Source organism: Rhinopithecus bieti, unplaced genomic scaffold (genome assembly GCF_001698545.2).
Source record: "Rhinopithecus bieti isolate Rb0 unplaced genomic scaffold, ASM169854v2 scaffold_8226, whole genome shotgun sequence".
Lineage (NCBI taxonomy): Eukaryota > Metazoa > Chordata > Mammalia > Primates > Cercopithecidae > Rhinopithecus > Rhinopithecus bieti.
In genome coordinates, this window is record NW_016805992.1 from 58,402 (window position 1) to 68,514 (window position 10,113).

Genomic DNA, 10,113 nt, shown 5'->3' on the forward strand with positions numbered 1-10,113 from the left:
AATTGAAGCCACCTGTTGGATTATATCCTCTACCTTGGTGCATGAAGGAAAGCTACACAGAGATGTATGATATCAACTCATGGAGGCAAGACTCTGTATATGGGATAGCAAACATTTGGATAGAACTTGAGGAGGAATATGATGGAGGAATTAGTTTATATTTAAGCCAAGATCCAACCATCTCTCAATGTACACGTTTCTACCTTGAACACATGCAATTGCCTGTGTTTTCTTTCTCTTTTGAACTTTCTCTTGACCTTCTGGGTACTGGAGAAGTCCTCAGGACAAGGATGGACCTTGGCAAGTTACATCAAGTACCACAGTGTTAAACAGTGATTATCACAGTTTGCTCCTCACACTTTATATTTGGCCAGCCCTGGGCCAACACCTTTTCCCAGCCCTGGACTAACCCCTTTTCCCAGCCCTGGGCCAGCTCCTTTTCGCATTATAAAGCCCATTTTTTTAATGATTTTGGTTCATTTGTTCATTTGTTCAACCACTATGGGGCACTACCTATGTGTCAGGTACCATGCTAGGCACAACGGATTCGATAGCAAACCAGACTGTTGTACTTTCTGCCATCTTAAAGCCTCAGATTGCAGCTGGAATGAATATTGTTAGAAGCAGTTAGATTTTGATTGGAAATTCTCTCTTCTGAGCCCTTTAGCCTACCAAATGCTTTTGTTCTAGCTAAAATAGATGGTGGTTTTATTTCCTTTGTGACACCTGAATATGCATTCCTTGGATACGTCACCCTCCCTGTATTCAGAAGCTTCACATTTCAACAGCCTCATTCTTTAACTTTTTGGAATGCATGTGCACGTATGTGTCTCTGTGCACATGCATCATGGGTTTCTATCCAGCCTTACTCTCCATGCAAGAATTTAACAGCTCCCAGAGTTGTTTGCAAAAAAATATTAAATATTTACATAGATATGGACATTTTGTGGGGATGATATAAGAAATCTTATTCACACTTGGCCGGACACTGTGGCTCATGCCTGTAGTACTAGCACTTTGAGAGGCCAAGGAGGGAAGATTTCTTTAGCTTAGGAGTTCAAGACCAGCCTGGGCAACATGGTGAAATCCTGTCTCTACTAAAATACAAAAAAAAAAAATTAGCCAGGCGTGGCTGTAGTCCCAGCTACTCAGGAGGCTGAGGCAGGAGAACTGCTTGAACTTAGGAGGCAGATATTACAGCAAGCTGAGATTGTACCACCTCACTCCACTCCAGCCTGGCAACAGAACAAGACTCCATCTCAAAAAAAAAAAAAAAAAAAAAGAGAGAAATCTTATTCACACTTTAATCAATGATAGTCACTGACATTATTGAAACTTACTATGAGCCAGTGTGATGTCTAAGATTCATTTTCTCTCTTTATTCTTACAACACCCCTATTAGGTAAACACTATTAACATCCCCTGTTTGGAAATGTCAAGTTCAATCCCTTTTATTAAGGGCCGGGCCAGCTTGCATGGTCATGCAGGGCCCCAGGCTTTGAACAGTCCCATGTGTGGTCTTATGCTATAGCTGGAATTCTTAATAATTTTTGAACAAGGGTTCCTACATTGGCCTTTTGCACTGCCCCCAGAAATTATGTGGCCAGTCCTGAATAATGGGCAGGGCAGGGCTCTGTGGAGGGTCGATGTACCCACAACATCCATCGTTTAACAGTTCCTCCACGTTAGGACCCTCCTCCCAACATTACATATCCAAGAGGGACCTCCCTTATACAAATACAGAAGGTACCTGCTTCATTCTGCAGGCTATGTGTGGATTCTCATTGTGAAGTGAATCACGTTTTGATGTATAGTCACCCAAGTACATCTTTTATGTTGATATATCACTTGTTTTATGGGCCTGGATTAATTCCAAAGTAAACACTAAGTAGTCAGCTGAAAAGCTGTAAACACAAGACATGATGGGCATCTCCAACTCCCAGCATTGTTTGCCAAGGTTGCAAGTCCGTCTGTGCTTTATCCTGTTTGGCATAACAAAATCTTTGTGTAATCTGGTCTGAGCAGTCATTTCAAATTGATTTTAAGAGTTGCGGGCAAGGGGGTTTTGTGGTTGGGAGAACACACGTTCACATGCATTTTGCCTCCCTTGGTTGCCTCAGCATCACCCAATGGTCTTCCTGGGATGTTCACCTTCCTGAGCTTGATGGGTGCCCATAGGATCGCCACCTATGGCTGTGCTCTGTGCAGGCAGGCCTGCAGGGGTAGCAGTTGCAGGAAGAAATCTACTCCAAGCTTTCTATTCAAGCCCTGAGCCCTGGAGCAGGGCTACATCAGCCTGAAGGAAAGGGCATATTTTGGGTATTCTTCCACTGAGAGGGTGTGCTTTTTTGTTGTTGTTGTTTGTTTGTTTGTTTTGACAGAGTTTCGTTCTCGTTGCCCAGGCTCTTGGTTCACCACAACCTCCAACTCCTGGGTTCAGGCAACTCTGCCTCAGCCTCCTGAGTAGCTGGGATTACAGGCATGTACCACCACGCCCGGCTAATTTTGTATTTTTAGCAGAGATGGGATTCTCCGTGTTGGTCAGGCTGGTCTCGAACTCCCAACCTCAGGAGATCCACCTGCCCCAGCCTCCCAAAGTGCTAGGATTACAGGCGTGAGCCACTGTGCCTGGCCTTGGGTATGCGTTTTTCTCACTCATACAGCGGTGCCATGAATGCAAGCAGTGGCTCCAGATATCCAGGAGGTGACGCAATTGACTGTTGTGTCATGGAATAGCAAACGCTGTCTTCCGATCCATGTCCTGGGTGCTGGGCCTCCTGACAATGGTGACCCAGTTCTGAATTCCAGAATGACAGTTTTAAAATTGGATTTTGTTTGTCCATCTTATGTTTATGGCATTAGCGTTGCATGGATTGAAAATCACATGTACACAGACGTATCTCTTTATGTATAAATATGCCTTGCCTTGCGTTCTTCTATCTTGTTTACTTAAATGATAAGATGTTTAGGTTTCTTCATGCAGTGACTTTGGGGAAGTCCCTGGAGCTCTTTGATCCTCTGTTCCTTCCTCTTCAAGCTGTATTTGATTGTGAATGTTCCTTGTGAAGTGTTTTAAATCGCAGGTATCAGATCCCCTTTGCTTGGTTTGAGGGATTTGGCTCTGTTGCACTCATATTTTCAGCCTAAGAGGGCCCTCCCCAGTCCTCCAAGGGACATCTAAAAACCTTCATCTTCTTGTGTGCAGTCTGGAAGGTGGTTCTTACTAGCATCTAGTCTCACACCAAGTAGCCAAAGCTGTCTTAAAAAAAAAAAAAGCATCTTTGATATAATCCACCTGGCCACAGCAGCTTCATCACCCCCTCCCCAATTTTCTAAAGTCCAGTTAAGGTATATTCTCAGTCCGTCCAACAAGCATGATCTTTCTGCCCCAGGACATTTGTACATGCTGTTTCCTGGAAGGCTACATTCCCCAGTTCCTACTTGGTTCCTATATTCAGCCTTGCTCAGCTTGGACATCACCTCTTTAGGAATATACTTCCAGATTCACCTTCCAAATCAGAACAAGACTTCCTGTTCTATGCTGTACTCCAGTAAGTTGCCAACTCACTGGATATTTTCTCATGGTGTGCATCACACGTCTCTTCTGCCAGAGCCATATGCATTACAAAGGAACCTTGCGTCTTTGGAGCCCTAAGTGCATCCACAAGGCTTGCAAAGGACCGGTGTCTAATGACCATGTGGATGCAGGAATTGTGTGATTGTGTGTCTCTCTGCCTTCCCCTAAGGCTGCCCTGTCCCTGGGCCAGTCCCCTTTGTGCCCAGATGCTCACTTTCCCATGCTGTCCTGGAACATGTGCTCCTCAAATCTCTCCTTGTTCATGTTCTGAGAAAGAAAGTAACTCAAGCTAAGCTTTCCAAGTAGACAGAAATGTGCCATGCCTCTCTATCTGCTGTTTTTTAATTTATTTTACTATTGCTTATATTTTATCATTGTTGAAGGAAAAAAACATTGACTTCTCTGGCCTACTTCCCTAGCATCCTTTCCCTTTCCTCCTGGCCCCTTTGGAAGCTCTTGAATGTTACTGGAATATACTCCCCTTAAGGTCTTTTCAACCACTACATCTTCTGTCTAGAATGCATTTTTTTCAAGTTCTTACCTAGTTCACTCCCTCTCCTCCTTCTCAGCTTGGCTCATATACCTCTTCAGATAGGACCTCCTTGACTCCTCCATTAAATCAGACCCCTCCCTCACTCCTACAAACTGTGTGTTCCTTTCCTAGCTGACTTTTGCCATATTGCTTATCACCGTTTGACATACTATATATTTTATTGTTTATTTGTGTCTATCTTTCTGCACTAGTATGTAAGTTCCACCTGGGTAGATATTTTAGCATGTTTTGTTTGTCATCGTATACCTGTAGTGCCTTTCACAAAGTAGATACTTATTGAATATTTGTTGAATGATTAATCCAATGAATGGATCGATTAATGGATGGATGGATGGATGGATGGATGGATGGATGGATGGAATAGATGGGTGGGTGAGTAGATGGATGGATGATGGATAGATGAATGGATGTAATAGTTGGGTGGGTGAGTGGATGGATGAAGGACGGATAGATGTATGGATGGAATAGGTGGGTGGGTGGATGGATGGCCAAAAGAAAGAATTCGGCCTTGGATTTTAACATCAATAGTAATCTCTACTTTCTAGACATAGAGTTTTAGGATGGATACCAACAATTATTATGTTTTGAGACCAACTTTCTGGAGAAAGTCCAGAGATCCTTTTAACTCACTTGGCGTGGGCAAGTATTACCTTGCGCTTGCCATTTTGTACAAAAGTATGTTTGGTTCTGCTCCTTCCTTCCTTCTCTGGCAAATTGAAAATTATGATGGAAATAAGAATTTCCAAAACCTGTGGGGGTGAAAGAAGACATAGAAACAAAGCCACAGATTATTGTACATTTCCTGTTGCCAGATTAAATCATTGCATATACTGTATGGGACAATTTAAAATTTCATCTGTTAATGGAAAAAGTTATGGATATTGCAGCCATTCAACTTATATTGTGGGGGGACAGTTCTAGTTTAAAATATTCTTCTATGCTGTGTCTGTAAATCACGGAAATTACCTAGAAATTACACCATTTTGGCATTTCAAAATATTGCTTGCACCTGGAAATAGCACCAGAAAATCTTTCCCAGATGCAGTTTGATTTGGAAAATATAATAAATGTAGTTTTGGGACTTAACTTTTATTCTGTTCCATCTTCTTTTAAATTTTTACAGGGCACAATGCATACACATTTGTTACTACTTTTACCCTACCCACTTGGTAAAAGTTTTTATTTTATTTTTTCAACTGACTGTTTGTTAAAGACAGGAATTATGTTTTAATAGTTTATTCGTTGCATATTTTTAACAAGTAATTGAAAATGGAACTAAAATTAGTTTAAACAAGAGAAGCAGGTATGATTTCACAAGAACGTTAGCAAGAATTCAGGAGGTGAGGCAGACTTAGGGTTAGATAATTCAGATAATTCATCAATGCAAAAATATTAAGGTTTCAGATTTTTGTGATATTTCTCCTATGCAAGTCTCATTGTATTTGCTTATCCTCTTAGGCTGTCATTCCTCCTGGTTCTATTATAGCTGCCATTGCTCTAGACATCATGTAGAAACTGCAACACCCAGAAGAAGAATAAAAAATAGCCCTGTTTAATTTTCCTTTATAGGAAAATCTCCCTAGCCAGTATCTCTTCCAGAAACTTCTGGCATTTCATTGGCCAGATTATATCATTTGCCTTAATCATTTAGCAAAAAAAAAATAGGGGCCTACCAGAGGGTGGAAAGTAGGAGGAGGGAAAGGATCAAGAAAAAATAACTGTGGGTGCTAGGCTTAATATCTGAGTGATGAAATAATCTGCACAACAAACCACCATAACACACGTTTACCTGTGTAACAAACCTGCACATGTACCCTTGAACTTAAAAAAATTTAAACAGTGAGCTATCTAAATGAATAAATAAATAAATAAAAGGTATTGTGTTGAAGAAAAAGAAATTATTAGGTCCCCAAGACTTCATTTCAGCCTCCCTCCCAGAGTTTCTGATTTGGCAGGTCTTGAGCAGAGTCTGATATTCTGCAAGTTTTACAGGTTCCCAAGTGATAGGAAAATGGCTGGTTCCAGGACCACATTTTGAGACCCATCCACGAAGAATAATCAGGACTGATCCCCTTGCCATTGTGGAGAAGCTCAGCTCCCTTGAAGGACAAGGAAGCCATGCAATGAGTGAAGTATTTAGGTTTCTGTTAGCCAGAGAATTATCTTTTGTTTAGTTAGCCAACAATAACTAATACAGCTGACATCTTACGGTAATAACATTATATTTCATGTGGTTAATATCTGAGGATTGAAAAAAAAAAACAAAGACAAAATAATGTTTTTTTTTTTCTTTTTTTGAGACAGAGTCTCGCCCACTCCCCAGACTGGAGTGCAATGGCGTGATCTCGGCTCACTGCAACCTCCACCTCTCAGGTTCAAGCGATTCTCCTGCCTCAGCCTCCCGAGTAGCTGGGATTACAGGCACATGCCACCATGCCTGGCTATTTTTTGTATTTTTAGTGGAGATGGGGTTTCACCATGTTGACCAGGATGGTCTCCGTCTCGACCTTGTGGTCCGCTCACCTTGGCCTCCTAAAGTGCTGGGATTACAGGCATGAGTCACTGTGCCTGGACAAAATAATTTTTTAAATAAAATTGTATAGAAAAATTGAGGATGAATATAGAATGTAAGTCTGAGTTATGTCAGATACCCTCCAAGAACTTAGAATTGACATTCAACGCAGTATTCCAGGTCATTTGTGTGTCTGTTTTTGCATTTCCAAGAGCCATACATTTTCTTGGAAGTCATAGCAACCCCATTCACTGGGTTGAGTAAATATTACTGGAAGATGATATGATAATCCACATCCAGCAGGAGAAACCTGGGTCTCACAGAAGTTAAGGGTTTCTCAGCCCTCCTAGGTAGTGAGTGTTGGCATTAGAGCTTACAGCAGCGTCCTCTCATGTTTCTTAGTGAGCTTCTGGGATATGACGTGCACAGGCATTTTGCAGTGACTATGAGAGCCCTCAGTATCACACCATCCTTGGTACACACTCCAGAGAGACTTCTACCCTCCCATTTGTTCTTCTCTTTCGATTTTTGAGCCTCCTGTGAGGTGAATGGATATCAAGGGGGATTAAAGAATGAAACATGCTTATTTTCTCTCCTTACATGCCTGAGGACAGGCCAGTGACCTGTGGGCAAAATAGAACTGTGAAAATCTTCTCCTGGGGTTCTTTTCTTGGTATTTGGCCTGACACACCAGGGAAGCTACTACCTCTATGAAGTTGTGGAGGACTCCTGCCCAGCCTTTGGAGGGGAACAACAGGTCATAAAGAGAGTTTTCCATATTTACATGATTGCTTTTGTTGCTGTTTTCATGGCTGCTGTAACAAATCACCACAAATTTAGCAGGGTTAAAGGAACACCTGAGGTCAGGAGTTCAAAACCAGCCTGGTCAATATGGTGAAACCTCATCTCTACTAAAAATACAAAAATGTACCTGGTGTGATGGTGGGCTCCTTTAATCCCAGCTACTCAGGGGGCTGAGGAGAATCACCTGAACTCGGGAAGCAGCGATTGCAGTGAGCCGAGATCGCACCATTGCATGCCAGCCTGGGCAACAGAGCAAAACTCTGTTTCAAAACAACAACAAAAAAACAAAACAAACAAACAAACAAAAACACCATGTATTATCTCACAGCTCTGTGGGTTGGAAGTCCAAGTTCAGCATGACTCAACTGGGTCCTCTGTTTAGAGATTCACAAGATGGAAAGGCAGAAGTTAGCAGGGCCATGTTCCTTTCTAGGGGTTGCGAGAATGAATCCACTTCCAAGCTCACTCAGCTTTTCCTGATTCATTCCCTGGCAGTGGTGAGACTGAGGCCCTCACAGTTTTGCTGGCTGTCAGCAGGGAGAGATAGCCCTGGCCTTCAGAAGCTGCCTGTATTCCTTCTCCCACTGTCCAGCTACAGCTACTCGAGTCCCTTTTTGCTTTGAATCTCTCCACGTTCTTCTTTTGCCACGTGTCACTCTGACTCTGGTTGGGGAAAGTTGTCCACCTTGAAGGGCTCATTCCATGAGACTGGGCCCACGCAGGTAATTCAGCTCTTCTCCTGATCTCAAGATCTGTAACTTGAATTACATCTGCAAAGTCCTTGTCTTAGTCTGCTCAGGCTGCCATAACTAAATGCCAAAAACTGGATGGCTTTTCAACAACAGAAATTCATTGCTCACAGTTCTAGATGCTGGGAAGTCCAAGATCGGGGCAGAGCGAATGTTGGGTAAGGGTCCACTTTTTGGCTTATAGAAGATTTCCTCTTGCTGTGCCCTCAGATGTTAGAAGGGACTTGCTAGCTCTCTGGAGTGTCTTTTAAAAGGGTATGAATCTAGCCAGGCATGCTGACTCATCCCTGTAATCCCAGCACTTTAGGAGGCCATGGCGGGTGGATCACTTGAAGTCAGGAGTTCAAGACCATCGTGGCAACATGGTGAAACCAAATTTCTACTAAAAATACAAAAATTAGCTGGGTGTGGGGGTGGGTGCCTGTAATCCCAGATACTTGGGAGGCTGAGGCAGAATAATCACTTGAACCCGGGAGGTAGAGGTTGCAGTGAGCCAAGATCACGTCACTGCACTCCAGCCTGGGCAACAGAGCAAGACTTGGTCTCAAAAAAAAAGGGTACAAATCGTAATTAAGAGAGTCCTACCCTGATGACATAATCACCTCCTGAAGGCCCCATCTACTAATACCATCACCTTGGTGTTAAGATTTCACCATATGAATCAGGGGTGAGAGGACGTTTAAACATTCAAACCAGAGCAGTCACTTTTGCCATGTAAGGTAACATATTTATAGGTTCCAGAGATGAGGGCATGAGAATATTTGGGGGACCATTCTGCCTACCACAATGATCTCATCACAATGATAAATGTTAGCAGATATTGCCCTGATAATGACAACAGCTGCTATTTTTTAAATGTCATTCTATACCAGCCACTGCGATGGATACTTCAAATTGATTGGATCATTTAATCCCCATCACAAAACAGCAAAGTAGAGACTATTATTCATCTCATTTTACATGTATATTTTTTAAAAAGCCAAGACATTGAATGCTTTGGTGTGTTGCCCTGGGTGACTTAGAAGGAAAGTGTGAAGCTGAGACCCTACCCAGGAGGTCTGACTCCAAAGCCTTGACTGTTGATCGTTCTGCATAACCCAGGTGTTCCTCGTATCCATGCCACCTTTATGATCTGCTTACTTGCACATTGCCACTCCCTTCTTGTGCTCAATGGCTCTGATTTCCTTGAGATAGGTTTACATTATTCATCCAGTACAGCCCACTCCAAAACATGTGTTTTGCTCAATGAATTGTGATTGTGTGTGCACCTGCGCAAGTGTATATAATGGCGGACAGTTTAGGCATTGGGACTCCCCAGTAGGAGTCAGTGACATTGCTTAGCCACGTCCAGAAACACGGTAAAATGATCACCATCGCAGTTGAACGCTGACTCTTTTCCAAAGGAAGATCACAGAAGCTGATAAAACAGTAACATCCAAGATCAAACAAGGCATCGGCCACTGGAAGACGGTGGCCGCTTCTGCAAAATGGATCAGGAGGATTTAGAAAGTCATTACGGCAGAATGGGATTTGGGGTTGCCAAGGCCTACTGGTCCTCTTTTCTAGTAATTTCGCCCCTTTCAAGGACATCTACAAGCTATGGTTAAAAGTCCCTGAGTGTTTGGCACTCCATTTCTTCTTCTGTTAAATGAGGCAATAACTATAATGTCCTCTCTCACCTTTTAATTCGTTCTTCCCCCCGCCCAAATACATCTTGTATTGTCTCTCTTTTATCCCTTGGAATTGCCTTAGGCTAGCATGTTATCTCTTCCTGGGCATGGCAAGGCTCCTGCTGTCTCTTACCCGGTGTCTGCTAAGCTCCGCCTTAGAACCCCAAGTTATTTTCTACCTCAGGGCCTTTGCGTATTCTACTTTTTCCACCTAGAATCCTCCTTTTGACATTCTTCACAAACCTAGC